The sequence below is a fragment of the Pimephales promelas genome, chromosome 3 (genome assembly GCF_988280905.1).
Source record: "Pimephales promelas chromosome 3, fPimPro1.hap1.1, whole genome shotgun sequence".
Lineage (NCBI taxonomy): Eukaryota > Metazoa > Chordata > Actinopteri > Cypriniformes > Leuciscidae > Pimephales > Pimephales promelas.
The window spans coordinates 17,849,789-17,864,335 of NC_142771.1; the positions used below are offsets into that span (position 1 = coordinate 17,849,789).

Sequence of the window (14,547 nt, forward strand, 5' to 3'; positions counted from 1 at the left end):
CTGCAGTAGCCACTGTTCAATCTGAAGAGGGCAGCACTAAGACATTTTTACACCATATATTGTAGAAATAAAACACTGTATACGCAAATGTCAAAAAAGTTACTCGAATCAATGACTGGTATCAATAAAGATCCATGCTTTCAGATCATTAACTAAAAAAAGTTGGTTTAGGGTTTAGTTACTCTAAAAATTGTGATAGGGACTAAAGTCTGTGAATATTAAACCACAAAAAGACTGCTATTTAAGTCTGTGTGTGTATCTTCAGATACACAACAGTCTTCACTGCAACGCACCAAAATAAACGTTTGGTTTAACTTGTAGAAATTATGACAGAAATATATTAATATTGTACAGTGCATGTAATTAAAAATCGGGCACAATTATGGATAAAATTGTAATGAAATATTTAAGTTTTATGAATTCCACAAATTAGACATCCTTTTGATTATTAAAATTTAATTAAACCATTCAAATAGATGTAAATAAAAAAAACATGGATTTCATAGGGCCCTACAAATATATCATAAAGCTCATAGGGGGTTTAATTTTCAAACCCAAACCCAACTAGCATCGTGCTCATATGGTAAGCAGAGATACAATGTGTGCCTGGCCATGTGCAGCAAAAAGGACGAAAACAGACCCCATAAAAGGTCCCCATAGGGGTTCGGGAGCTTCAAAGGCACAAATGTTACAGAGCAACACCTGGTATGCTCGCCTTTGTGGTGACTTGTTGCCTTGGCTACGGAGTACGGACCCTCCTGTCTGATCCTAGAATAACCGCCTGATGACACGGAATGCTCATTTTTAAATTATAAGAATGAGATTGAGAAAGTTCTCTATAGATCACCACAAGGGACATTCAATGTAAACAAGAGACTGCAGAACTACTTCTATCATATTTGATTGGCTGCTAGGTTTCAAGGGTGTCAGAGAATTCTTCTTTAGTTGAGTAAAGGAAGTTATGAAAGACAAATCCCCAAGATTTGATCTGAAAAGTGGCAGCACTATTCGTTGTTCAGGGTCAAAACAACACGCTCTGAAATTAACTTTGGGAAAACCAATTTAAAGAGTGTCAAATCTATCAGTTCTCCTGGCTCTTTGTGCTTCCTTCAATTTTGAATTGAATTTTACTTGTCTTGCTGCTATATTGTGGTCTATGAGAAAATATACCAGTAAAATATCTCTACTCTCCAAAACAAGAGCAAAAAGTTATCCTACTTTACCGGTGTTTAGCCAAGAACCCCTGGGCCTATTCATCCTGCTTGCTCACACACACACACACACACATTACACCGGCCAGCCGGTGAATCAATTTGCAGCGTTTAATTACGATTGGGTGATTTTCTCAGCTGATGCCCCCCAGACCAGAGAAGACATTTCTCATGTGGTTGCCAGTGTTGAGACGCAAAAGTCTCAAGCCCCCAAAACCCATACGGCACTCTGAAATCCTTAATCACTTCACCACAGCTGTTATTACAGAGAGTCAAAAATGTAAGAATTAATATTAAGCATGCTAATCACTTTGAAAAATGAATTCCACACCTATTTATCCAAAAAGTTGGGGTCATTTTGGATTATACGTCAATGCAAATACCCTCTGAAGAAGGGATAAAGGTCTATGAAAATATAAACGACACTCACATGAAGTATGCAATTAAAAGCCTTTGTTGGAATAAGGATATTACGCTAAAACCCACAATCAAGCCGTTACAGCTAGAAGAGCCATCATCAGGATGTGCTTATGGGCCAATCATAAGTTAAGGAAAATTCTTTGGCACACTGTTGTTGTGCCACTGCCACACCTGCCAAAGACTCCTTAACATTAGGGTGGAAGTAAATCAGGTGAAGACAAGGCCAAGGAAGTCGTCAATACAAAGTTGTGGTCTGAATTCCCACATTGCACCCCAGTCAGTGCTGAATCTGATGCAGAAGCAACTGCGCTGTCCTATTCTTGGCATGAATTCTGCATCCACACAGTAAATGCATGCTATATGATGGGTTACACATATGGAGGGTTTCCCACCACAATACTCCAAGTCCCATGACATACAAACACACTCTCTGATTAATAACAATTCAAGGATGATCAGGACACTATGTAGTTTCAGTATATTTAAACACATTGCACCCATTGAGATGTTCACGCATTTGATAATAGTGGACCAATAATCCTGAACCACTACTTCTTATGTAAATTTGTAAAAAAAATAAAAATAAATAAATAAACTGAATGCATGCGTGTGTATGTAGGCTATCCATATTCCATAGGTGTGTGTGTGTATATAAATAAATAATTTACATGTAAAAATCAATTGATGAACGCCCCAAAACCTGCCATGCGTCTGTGCTAAACACTACACGCGCAGCAATGTTGCCAAATAAGCGCTGTCTCCGGCTAAGAGAGATACATTCACCGCTTTCAAATGAGGAAAATTAGAGCTGAAGGTGTAACTGTCTAACTAGCACTCAGATAGTATTCCTAACGTTGTAAATAAACAGAATGGTTCATTGATTTTGATTCATCAAACACGATGAACGCCGCTAGGAAACGACGTACCGTCGCCCATTTCATGTCAACACGCTGTATGTTATCATTTGGAGATTGCGCCTACCCGTTCAATTCACATGCAGTCGTGTGGATTTGGATCTGCTGCTCTTCAGGGCTGGTGTCCGTGTATTAGGATAGGAACCCCTGGTGATGAAGAACACCTTCACCAAGTGTAAACGCTTCGTCTTCTGTTTTCCTTTCCTCTTAAACGATAAGTCCTGGTTTCGGCGCTTACCAGCCAGCACGTAGCAAATGTAAAATATCTGTGATCAGAAGATCTCCGTGAAAGGAGAGTGCAGCCCCGTCGCGTCCGCAGACGGAAGGACCTCTGTATGTATCAACTGTGTGGCGACGCGGGTCTGGTATCATTTGTAGACGCCGTGCGCATACGGGCGCTCTGACTGCAACAGCTTCTGCGCTTGGTGGGCGGAGCTATTACACATTATTCATGAGGAGGCGGGAAGTACGTCTGTCTCCCGTTCTCCACACTCTGCACTTACTGTGAAATTATGATGCAGAATACCCTAATTATTAATAATTGATTAATGCTGACTTTGACACCATAACAATTTTTTAAAACTGAGTTAGTTTTCTTTATTGAGCCTCTAACATTTATAAATAATAACAAATCTAGATCTAAGCTTAATTTAAATCTAGATGTAGGCCTGGTTTCACAGAAAAGGCTTGGATTAAGCTAGGATTAGGCCTTAGTTCAAATTAGAAAAAAAACAAAAACATTAACAGGTGTGAATCTTGAGACAAAACAATGGCACTGACATATTTTAAGATATGTAAAATATGTTTTAAAATATGAGGGGTGGGGGTTCTGTATCAAATGTGCCAAATGTGTTTTATGTGTTTTTCTTTGTAGGACAAGTTGAGTCATTGACCTTATCTGATCTTCTGCAGCTCAAACTTGCCAATGGGCATCAAAGCCATTCTCATGCTAATGCCAACCTCTGCATCATTACTTATGTTTTCCACTTTACATCACTTAAGGATGAAAGGGGTATTTCTGGATTATAGGCTATCCTATAATAGCTACAACACTCTCTGATGAAGGTCTGAGACTTGGCATTTCTGAAGAATTTGTATTGCTTGTTTTAACGGGCTCTTTCCCAATGTGCTGAGGTTGAATCAAAAACATTTTTGTGAAAAATAGGTGTCAAAAAATACCTGACTGACTTAGAACAGGCCAATGCATAAAACGTGCTCTATTTGGCATCTGTTTTCTGGTAGGCTACTTGTCGTGATAAGGGGGGGGGGGGGGGGGGATGCAGTAAAGTTTTTTTCCTTATATAAAAGGCTGTCTCTGAAGCCATATATGGATTTTGTGAATATGCATCTTCCTACACCTTTTTAAGAAACTCTGTATTTTACGAGAACAAGCCAAGCTTGGAACACTGGTTTTATTAAAACATCACTCTGATTCACAAAAGTGCATATCTGTGTGTATTTTCTCAATTTATAAGTAGATGATATATAATGATCTACAAAAAAGAACATAACACATGGTTTAAGAACAGTACGAACTTCCTGTGTTTCTAAGAACTGTAATTCTAGCTGAATAATCAAGTGAATAATTCAAGATGGAAAGTTCAGTGGAAAATGTGCTATTAGACCTACTGTGCACATCTATAGCCCGCTTTGAAGAATACACATCTTAGACGGCTCTGACACGGTGAGACGAGGCCTGTCGGATGCACTGGACAAAGCATTAACAAAGAAAGCGCCTAATGCGAAATAGATTTGATTTCTAGTTGCTTAGTGCCAACACTTAATTGAGTAAAAGTCTAACTGCTCTGATTGATATGTCAGCTGGATGGGTTTGCTGGCAGAATCTCTGAGACGTTACACACGGTGGAATGGCTACTGAATGGAAGCAAATTTAATGCAGAAAACAAAATGTTTCCGATCACATTTCCTCATTTTGATCAACGCAGACTTGACTGTGGATTCAGTGAATGCAGTTAGATCAGTGGGGGTTGTGAGTGGTTTTAATGGGTGTTCTAGGTGTTTTTATTGGCTCAAGTCAAAATAACCCATCCCCAAATCCTTAATCTACACACTGTACTGCTTTTTTTCTGATTGTAACCCCCACTTGTTTTTGTGTGTTTTGAGCTTTTTCAGAAACTCAAACAATTGTATTTACTTACTTTATATTTATTCCAAAAAAAAAACAAAAAAAAAACATGGATTTATTCAATATCGGCACCTTCAATGTAAGTATATGGGATCAAATCAAGCAAAAACCACAAGTCCTTTCCTCAACAAGCTGCATGATTTGAGGCATCATTCATGTCCGTATAGCATAAATGGTGCAAATCATTCACCAAAGTTTGAGACTTATGATTACAGATTTGTTCAAATCCTTAACCGTAAGTATGAGCAACAATAATAGTGATGGTTGTCTTCGCAAGCACCAATAAATTACCATTGAATTTAAAATAGTAGCTTAAAAGCCAGGCCATCTGGACATAAAAACAGCATTACAATCCTTGATTAAGACAGATGTCTTTTTAGAGGCTTGTTCACGTATATTTTATGTGGCACAGTTTCAAATGTTTTACAGGGTATAATAAGGAAATGTCTTTACTTAAGTGTTTGTGCTTGTTATAGCTGTAAAAACAAATTATAATTGTGAGTAAGATTTAAATATAATGCAAAATGTGCTATACAGATACAAAGCACCAAAATGACAAAAAGTCCAAGACTTAAAAATGACCTTTACTTGTTCGGTTTTAAGTCTCATTGTGAGTCTCTCCCTGGAATATAGGACACAGTTTTTGCCCATTATGAGTCAAATGGCAAGAGAGTCTATATAGAGAAAACAGAGAATCTGAAAAATCCTTGTTGCCATAAATGCGTCTCCAGGCATTAGAGGACAAATCGTGCTATCATGAGATGCAGGTCCTCCACATGGATATATTCTAAAATGCTCTTATGGTGGATTCAGAGAAAGTGAAACCAGACTCTGCTTTACATGTATTACCGCAATGATTAGACCGTCCAGATTTTGCAAATGAAACTCAAAACACCCATGAGGCCCCATCCACTCAGCCAAACCCATCTGCCAACATTTCGAAGACAACTGTTCCATCAATGTCTGCAGAGGTACTGTAGATATTAGGTAACCAACGAACCATTTCCCATTTATAGAAATCTGGCTTCGTGAAATCGCCAAGCTCCAATCAAATGGCTCGCTCTGCTGGAAACACGTTTGACGAATGAGACAGCTTTTCATTAGCCTCCTCAAGCAATTGCTTATCAATAAATCCTCAAGGCTATCAAAATGAGATCTCCCATGTTCAGGCTCCACAACAGAGCTGCCCGGGCCTGTGGTGAGCTGCTTCGTACAATTAAACGTACAAACAAACACAGGGCGTGGCGCCACATTTGTGCTTTTCATCAACATAGAGATTATATGTTGCAGTCGACCAAGACTCCTTATTAAACTTGCAAAGTCTGTGATTTTTGAGCTCCTCAGTCCCACGGGTGGCAAATAATCTAAATTGAATTTTCTTTACACAAGGCTGCATGCATGTTCCATGCTCCCTCATCATCAAGTATATTCCTGCTGGCTGTCTATCTATTAATCTGACCCCAAATTGATTCATTGTTTACTTTCAGCACAAATCGTTTTAAGTCAAGACAATGCAGGGATAATCAGTTTTTTAGGTCAATTAAGAGATTTTGTGCTATTTTGCTTCCATAACATATCTTCTTTTAAACATAAGTGTTTATTTTATTACTCTTTATATATTGGCGTCTGTAGATTTAAATTATAATACATCTTTGTAAAGGCCATTTTATCAAGATGAGTTTTTTCTCAAGCACTGAGCCATAAATCTTCTCATAGCACTTACATGCAACACTTTACAGTTTTATTCCTATCAATATATTAAGGTTTTTTTTTTCATATCAGTGTTATTATCCTTGAGTAAAAAAAGCACCTTTAAACATGAAATAATCTAAACATTAACTGAAATAAAACATTTCTCATTTTATTAGTTTAAGAACTAAAATTATTACAAATAATTAAAACTAAAACTAAAAACTCAAATGTAATATAAACTTAAGTATTTGACCTGTGGTGTCTTGCTTTAAAAGAAAGAAAGGGGGAACTGAATCCACTCTTCACTCTCCGAAAAAAAGGTACAAAAGCTGTCACTGGGGCTGTACCTTTTCAAAAGGTAAACTTTTGTCCTAGGTGCTAACATGTCCATTTCATGAGCTAATATATACATTTTAGGTGTTAATATGTACATTTTAGATGGTAGTAAGTACATTTAAGGTGCCAATATGTACCTTTTAATTCTTAATATGTAAATTGTAGGCCCTAATATGTACATTGTGGTAATATGTACATTTTAGGTACTAAAATGTACATTTTAGGTGCTAATATGTTCATTTTAGGTGCTAATATGTCCATTTCATGATCTAATATGTACATTTTAGGTGCTAATATGTACATTTTAAGTGTTAATGTACATTTTAGGCGCTAATATGTCCATTTCAGGAGCTAATATGTCCATTTTAGGTGCTAATAAGTACATTCTAAGTGTTAATATGTGCATTTTAGATGCTAATATATACATTTAAGGAGCTAATATGTCCATTTTATGAGCTAATATACCTTACCACTAAGGTACCAATATGCAGTCTTTGGGTACAAAAGTGTACCTTTTGAAAAGGTGCCCCAGTGAAAGCTTTTTTTTTCTGAGAGTGTTTAGTGCCAAAACAGTAGTTATCTCATCTCATGGGATTACTCAAATCAAGAGCTTTTGGATTACAAATGCCATTAGGCTAATTTTTAAATTTAGATTTCAGTAAATCTGATTTGGGACTTTCCTTCCATGCCAAAACATTGACTAACTATCCATAATGCAAGGCAGCACTCCATTCCTTACATCTGCCTTGGTCTCCAGGATTCCTCTGGCTCTCCCGGTAATTAATGAAGGTGAAGTGATGAGGGGGGCATGGGACACGAAAGGCAGGGGAGAGGAGGAGGAAGCTGAGAAATGTCACTTGCCGTTCTTTGTGGGTGCCAGAGATAGGAAGCTTACCGTCCGCTCCAGGCAGCGCTGCTCCCGATGGCCTTGCAGCAATGTGCTGCGATTGCACTGTGCCATTGACTCCTCCTTAATCGCCTTTTCTGGATCTGCCATGTCTGCTTACAGCAGCCTGCGTGACTCCCGTCAGTGAAACCGAGAGATCAATACAATGTGTGAGATGGCTATTACTGAGCATTATTGCATCCTAGCAGCAAGCAATTCTTTGTTTCCTTGGTGTATGTTAAGAGAGATGTCTTTTTTTCTTTTTAAAATCCCCCTGCATTTAATCAATAATTGTATCCCTTAAAACTCATCTTTGATCACCAAAATCATATATTTAAATGTTTTTTTTTTCCAGTGAAAAAATGTCTTCATGCCTTAAAATAGCTTTACTGTAACACAACACCCTTGCTTCATGAATATGCTAATTAGCCCCACCTCCACTCGCTCACATCAGCTCAGAGATCCACTCGCTCGGTCAACTTACGCAGCACAATGGTATCACTCTTTACAACACCAGATACATAACGGTAATTAATAACTCACATTTGTTATTAATTACACATGTTGCTAATGTTACACAAACTATGTTCCCACAGCTGTTCTCCATCTCAGTCTGCCTTCTAACAATCAGCAATCTTAGACACTTTATACTAGCCTACTCATAGGCAATAAGGTATAGGTAAGTAGGTAGGTAGTTTATTTATATAGCACAATTTAATACAATTTACATTGTCCAATGTGCCAACACTATCTCACGACCAATTCGTACGAATTCGACGCATGATTAAAAAGTGGCTAATTCGTACTAATTCATACGACCTCACTCGTACTAATTCGTACGATTTGTCTAAACCCACGTGATGGTTAAGTTTAGGGGCGGGGTAAGGGGTAGGTCATTCGTACGAATTCATACGAATTGGCCAATTCGTAAAATATGTACGATTTAGCAAAATCGTATTAATTCGTACGAGTGAGGTCGTATGAATTGTTACGAATTAGCCACTTTTTAATCATTCGTCGAATTCGTACGACTTGGTCGTGAGATCGGGTTGAATGTGCTCATGTATAGTTCATCATAACATCGTAATATGTTATACATCATCTCTCTTCTGTTGATATTCCCCTGCTTCAGAGAATAGTTAATGATATGCTAAAGCCCGCCCGTATGTTGATGTAATTGGTTACAAGGTAGTTTGTGATGTAAGAAACACTAGTGATTTCCAACCATGTCTTTGGATCACTGCAGTTTTAAGGAGGAAATACTCTGCCATGGTGCTGACTTGTGAATTTGCACATGGTTTGTCTTAAAGGGATACTCCACTTTTTTGGAAATAGGCTCATTTTACCACTCTCTCGAGTTAAACAGTTGGGTTTTACTGTTTTCGAATCCATTTAGCCGATTTTCTGAGATTTAGAAGAATATCAGTAACCAGACAGTTTCTGGTCTCATTGACTTCCATTCCTACTATGGAAGTCAATGAGACCAGAAACTGTCTGGTTACTGATATATCACCCACACGCTTTCTGACGCTTTACATTTGGTTTACTTGCTGCTTCAGCCATGACAACATACAGATAAGAGGTAAAAAAAAAAATTGGGCTCTCGCGTAGGAATTTGAGTAATAAGTGGGGGAAGTGATGTATGGCGTAAAGCAGTCGAATTTTGTAGTTCTTTTTGTGCTCGGGTTCCTACCCGCACCCCAAAGTTACATAGTGCCAGTAAAAGCGATACAGACACTTTCAGGTTATGGCAGACCTGTCATTCAACCTGTTGTAAGTCAATGTACCATCTCAACGGTTTTGAAGAAATATTATAATGGTTGAAAAAACTACATAGTGCTGCTTTAAAGCATATTGAAAACACCAAATAGACATATAACAACATTAAAAACTTATAAACAACATTCAAATTTTGATTTTCACCACAGGGGGTCTTTAAATCATATTGTTCTTGTGGAATGGAACTGAGGACTGTTTGACCATTTTCTTCTTTTATTCTGACCCTCTGTCTGAAATGATCAGTTTTTAACGGTCGGCTCCTTTAAGGCTTGTCAATAAACGGTCACTGTTATGATTGGCTAATGTCATTGCATAGGAAACAAAATCAACACACACTGGCTACTGCACGTGAGTAAGTGCTTTGAAAATATTATCCATATAAAACTGTAATTTACAGACAAAGCATTATGAAATCATTTACAGACAAAGCATTATGAAACCATTTACAATAGAGTTGGCTACTTCATCTTTAAACCAAAGTTTCTTTGCTAACTCATCCTTCAACGTGATCTGGGATGCCACTAAAATAAACCATCCACTTGTTTCTGACGCATCCTTCTCAAGTCTATACAGAGACACAAACGAGCTGTTTAAACTGGACGTGTCAAAGCGAACATTCTCACTCTTTAATTTAAACTGCTGTCGACAAACTCAAATATTGAATGTGGAATGTGGAAAAGTGGAGTATGTCAGAAACTAAACACACATCTGTATACAGGATCTAGTGCAGACAGCATCAGTGATTATAATGGGTAAAGAAATACGATTTCAGTCTTTCTGATGTCGTGACCCATCCCCTGCTGCCACCAACCATCGGTGGTTCATACTGGCCTTTAACACGACACTCTGAGAGTGCATATCTGAGAGTGTCTGCGGAGGCGATTAGGAAAGGTTCTTGCATGGAGCTCCTCGCATGGCAACAAGGCGGCTTAGCTACCGGTTGCTAAGGACCAAATCAGAGGCGAGCCCCCTGAAGAGATTCTGTGCAAAAAGAAGGAATTCCCCCCATGGCAGCGCTATATAAAATGCCACACTGCTTGGTTACCATGGTGACTACATGGTGTCAATAAAGGAGAGAACGGAGCCACATGTGTCTGTTAAGGGTGGCAGATTGTCAGATCCAAGATGTATCCTGTTGTGGAGGAGAATGCTGTGAAACAGATCGAGTCTGGATTAACCCACAGTATTTACATAGCTGGCAGTCTCAATGTGACAAATGGTGCATTTTTGCCCCTAACTGACTTAATTCATTTTGAATTAGCGACAAATGTGGAATAGAGCTGATGGAAGAAAACCCTTTTTTAATGTATAATCAATATGCTTTAAAGGTCCCCTGACATGGGGTTATTTTATTATTTTATAATGTTCCCTGGGTTGCCCTTAAAATATTAGTATGTTTTTTAGATCAAAAATAGTCATAATTTAGAAATAAAAGGCATTATATATATATATATATATATCATATTTTATACAAAAACTATTCAGACACTTTGACCTGACCATGTTTTACTTAAGTGTTTTTATCTGTAATTGCTAATGCGACCTTTTTACACCACAGACTGAACAAAATTAAGCATTGCTTGGTAATTGGCTGACCTAAATTGGTATTATCTAATTGTGTACTATAATTTAACAGCTGACCGCTATTTAACCTAATTCATTTGTGAGACAGTCTGACAGACGGATTGCCAAACCCAGTGAAATATCAACTGAATGATTTGACAAGTCTGAATTCTTGCCATATTTTTTTTTAACCATTTTCGAAATTATAGCGAATAAACTGTGATAATGTGAGAAATGCTGTCTGAATACATTTTGGTTTGCCTGTATGTAAATATGTCATACTCTAACGAAAATACAAGGCGTAGATGTAGCTGTTGAGAAAAACACTAAAAAAGAATACCAGTCTTCCCTCCACCATGCCATGTTTAAAGTTTGTGGCACACCTATCTTGAGAACTTGGGTATCAAAATTATCCCCGACTTCCCAGTGGTAAATACAGCTGAACGTGCATTCAGGTCCAATTCATATCCAATTTTCAACTAACTCGTATTCCGATACAGCACGTGAAGGCAGCATAAATACAACAAACACTAGTTACAAATATTGTTTTGTTTACATGCATTAGCAAATATTTATAATTTTTAAAATTTAAAATAATATATTTTTTAACAAATTATTTTATTAAAGTTTTAGTTTTTATTTCAGTATTTCAATTTAAACTTATTTCAGTTAGTTGATGTATTATGCTTTAAATTTTTCATTTAATATTTGTTTTTGTATTTTTTACTTTTCTATTATTTCACCTAACAAATTACTAAACAACTTACTAACAATAACAAACACTTCTTAGTGCAAGGGTTTGTGGGTAATATTAGACACACAGAAAAAAAAGTAGTGTTCCAAAAATCCATCTGGACACCTTTGTCATCCAATTGTCTACGTACAGTTTTTTGTTACTAGGGCTTATCTCCATACTATTTATTTATTATGCAAATTGGAATGCAGTGCAATTTAATACGGAAAAGACTCTCTACTGGCCTCTAGTGGCCGTGAGGTGAAAGCAAACCCAAGTTCAACTAATTTGTTCTTTACAGATGTTTTCCCCCAAAACATATTTCTATAGATGCAACAATACACTAAACGCATGACCTCACCCCCCCCCAGCCATTCCCTTCTGCTGGGTAAACATAAATAGTATTAATTGTTCATCTTTATGGCTGTGCTTTGGCCAATACTTGAAACGATAAACAGAGCAGCAAAAAGACTTATTTCCAAACAAGGACATATTTACATCATTACATGATTATATGGCTAACATCCGACCACAGTGAAACTGTTTCACTAAACTAAGAAGAAACAATCTAGGAGGCAACGAGTCCCTGTGATGTTGTCTTTGGATGGAGCTGTTTTTTTGGTTTATTACTATTTGGCCGTCTTGCATAACAAGTATAAGCTACACAATGTGATGATGACCTGAATCAACCTAGTTTAGGAACAATAGGGTACTAAAAATATCACTCTCCTCATCTTCCACCAAGAGAAGGGTCAGTATGCTACAGATGCTGTTTTTGGACGTTAGATCTATCTGGGCAATGCATGCAGGAGTTATAAATAACAGCTGCTCGACGTCCACGCAAGAACATTTCTGTTCGGGTATTAATAAAAAAAGAAAAATGGATGCAATATAGGCCTATTGGTTTCATCTTAAATGAATAGTTCACCCAAAAATGGAAATATGCTGTTAGTTTACTCACCCGCAGGCACTCCAAGATGAAGGTGACTTTTTTCTTTCCAGTTGAACAGAAAAGAAGATTTTTACCTGGTGATTCAAATAACGGTCACTTTAAGAGTTAAACAAGATACAGGCTAACTTAAATTATATCCATTGATCCTGACATCGATACTGATACATTGACTTCTTATGAAACGAAACAATCCTTCTGTGCAAGAAATTAAACATTATTTACAACATTATTACTACCTGTAACCCACAGCCTCGGCAAACTGTCCTAACGGTCCCGGCGCGAGCTTCCTGTCGCATTGTTACGTGTTAATTTTGTATTTTATTTTTTACTGTAGCCGTTGACTTGCGTTAAATGATTCACTAAAGAAGAAACATGGTTTCAGCTAAAAAAAAAAATCTTTACTGTTGAAAAAAAAAAGAAAAAAAAAAGAGTGAGTAGGCCTACATTAAACAGAAAATTTTCGTTTTTGGGTGAGCTCTCTTTAAACCTGGAAACAAAGTTTTGTAGCATTTGTTTTATTATTATTAAAAAACCGTATGATCTAAAATTTAATTTAAAAAATGTTGCGCTATTTCTGGATTGCTAATTAAGCATATGGGCTTTATGCATGGCTTTATGCACAGCTGCACTACTTCTTGAACTTAAGCCAGCTCCTTGTTTCCTGTCTGCCATTATTGGCCAAATTGATTAATTCAGGTGTGTCTGTCCTCAGTAGTCACGGCAACAATAATCAGACACACCCGAATTAATCAATTTGGCCAATAATGGCAGACAGGAAACAAGGAGCTGGCTTAACTTCAGGAAGTAGTGCAGCTGTGCATAAATCCCATTGTGATAAAGTTAGATATTCCTGCAACTACCCTTTAAACTGTACTTTGTAACTATTGTTTTGCTGATAATATAATTGATTTTTTTTTAACTTTGAAAAATAATTTGGAAAAGTATTACAACAATAAATTGGAAAATGTGCACTGAAATAGGAAAAGTATGCAACAAGATGCATTTTTTCTAGTGGTCTCAGACCTTTGGACCCCAGTTTATATGACACGTTCACACAGTTTTAATCTCAGGAAACATTTGGTTGTTTGTAAATCATTTGTTTGTACATTTACCACAATCATGTTTCATTCAAGGAATCAGAGTTAAAAAAGAGGCACAATCTGCATGGCATTACAACATTTTTCCACATAATATTATACAGCTTTTCTCTTTATGTAAATATATCTATATAAATCTTCTCTTGCTAGGCAGTAGAACACACCTGCTGTCCCATCAAACACAGACACTTTAAGGCAACAATTGTTCAAACTTCACAGTTTCTCAGTAATCAATAGTTTCTGTTTGTCTTAACACATATATTAATATAAAATCGCTGCATAGGCAGTGAAATATAATCCTTGACATGCTGCAATTCATACCTGTCCTTCCATACAGATCATAATATTGCAAATGCCTTGCAGAAAAGTGTGATGTGTCAGTTGTTTGCTTATATTTTCATAATTGAAAGAAAATACGAGTTAACATCTTCATTTCACACTCTATTAATTATTAATGAATAACAAAAGAAAAGCATTAGGCCTAAGACGGAAGCATTTCAAACCAAATTCACTCTGGGTTTTAACATTGGGAGGAATTAAATTCTTAACCAGAACCAACAAAATGTACACTAAATGTATAGTTACAAGTTATAACTTAGAAAAAAGAAATGGTATATGGGTATTCAATGAACTGCGACTGTGATTGTCCACTATGTTCTCTACTTTGGTTAGATTGATACCTCCAGAAATCCATTTATTACACTTTTGTGCAAGATCTAAATGAGATTTGATTTGACAATCACATTAAAATATGCTTAGGGCCTCTTCACATATCGCGTCTTTTGCGCACTCAAGTTAATGATGGAAGCGGTGTGACG

The 14,547-nt window shown here is 37.0% G+C and overlaps 1 protein-coding gene across 3 annotated transcripts in view; it reads right to left on the bottom strand.

Annotated features, from left to right (window-relative positions):
• tanc2a (tetratricopeptide repeat, ankyrin repeat and coiled-coil containing 2a) overlaps positions 1-2,935 on the bottom strand; it is a 159,462-nt gene extending 156,527 nt beyond the window's left edge. For 2 of the 3 annotated variants that reach the window (XM_089128397.1, XM_089128398.1), the window contains exon 1: positions 2,613-2,935. The gene's annotated coding sequence lies outside the window, so the exon portion shown is untranslated. The remainder of the gene's footprint in view (positions 1-2,612) is intronic. The other variant, XM_039685800.2, reaches the window with a different exon arrangement.
• Positions 2,936-14,547: the final 11,612 nt, after the last annotated feature.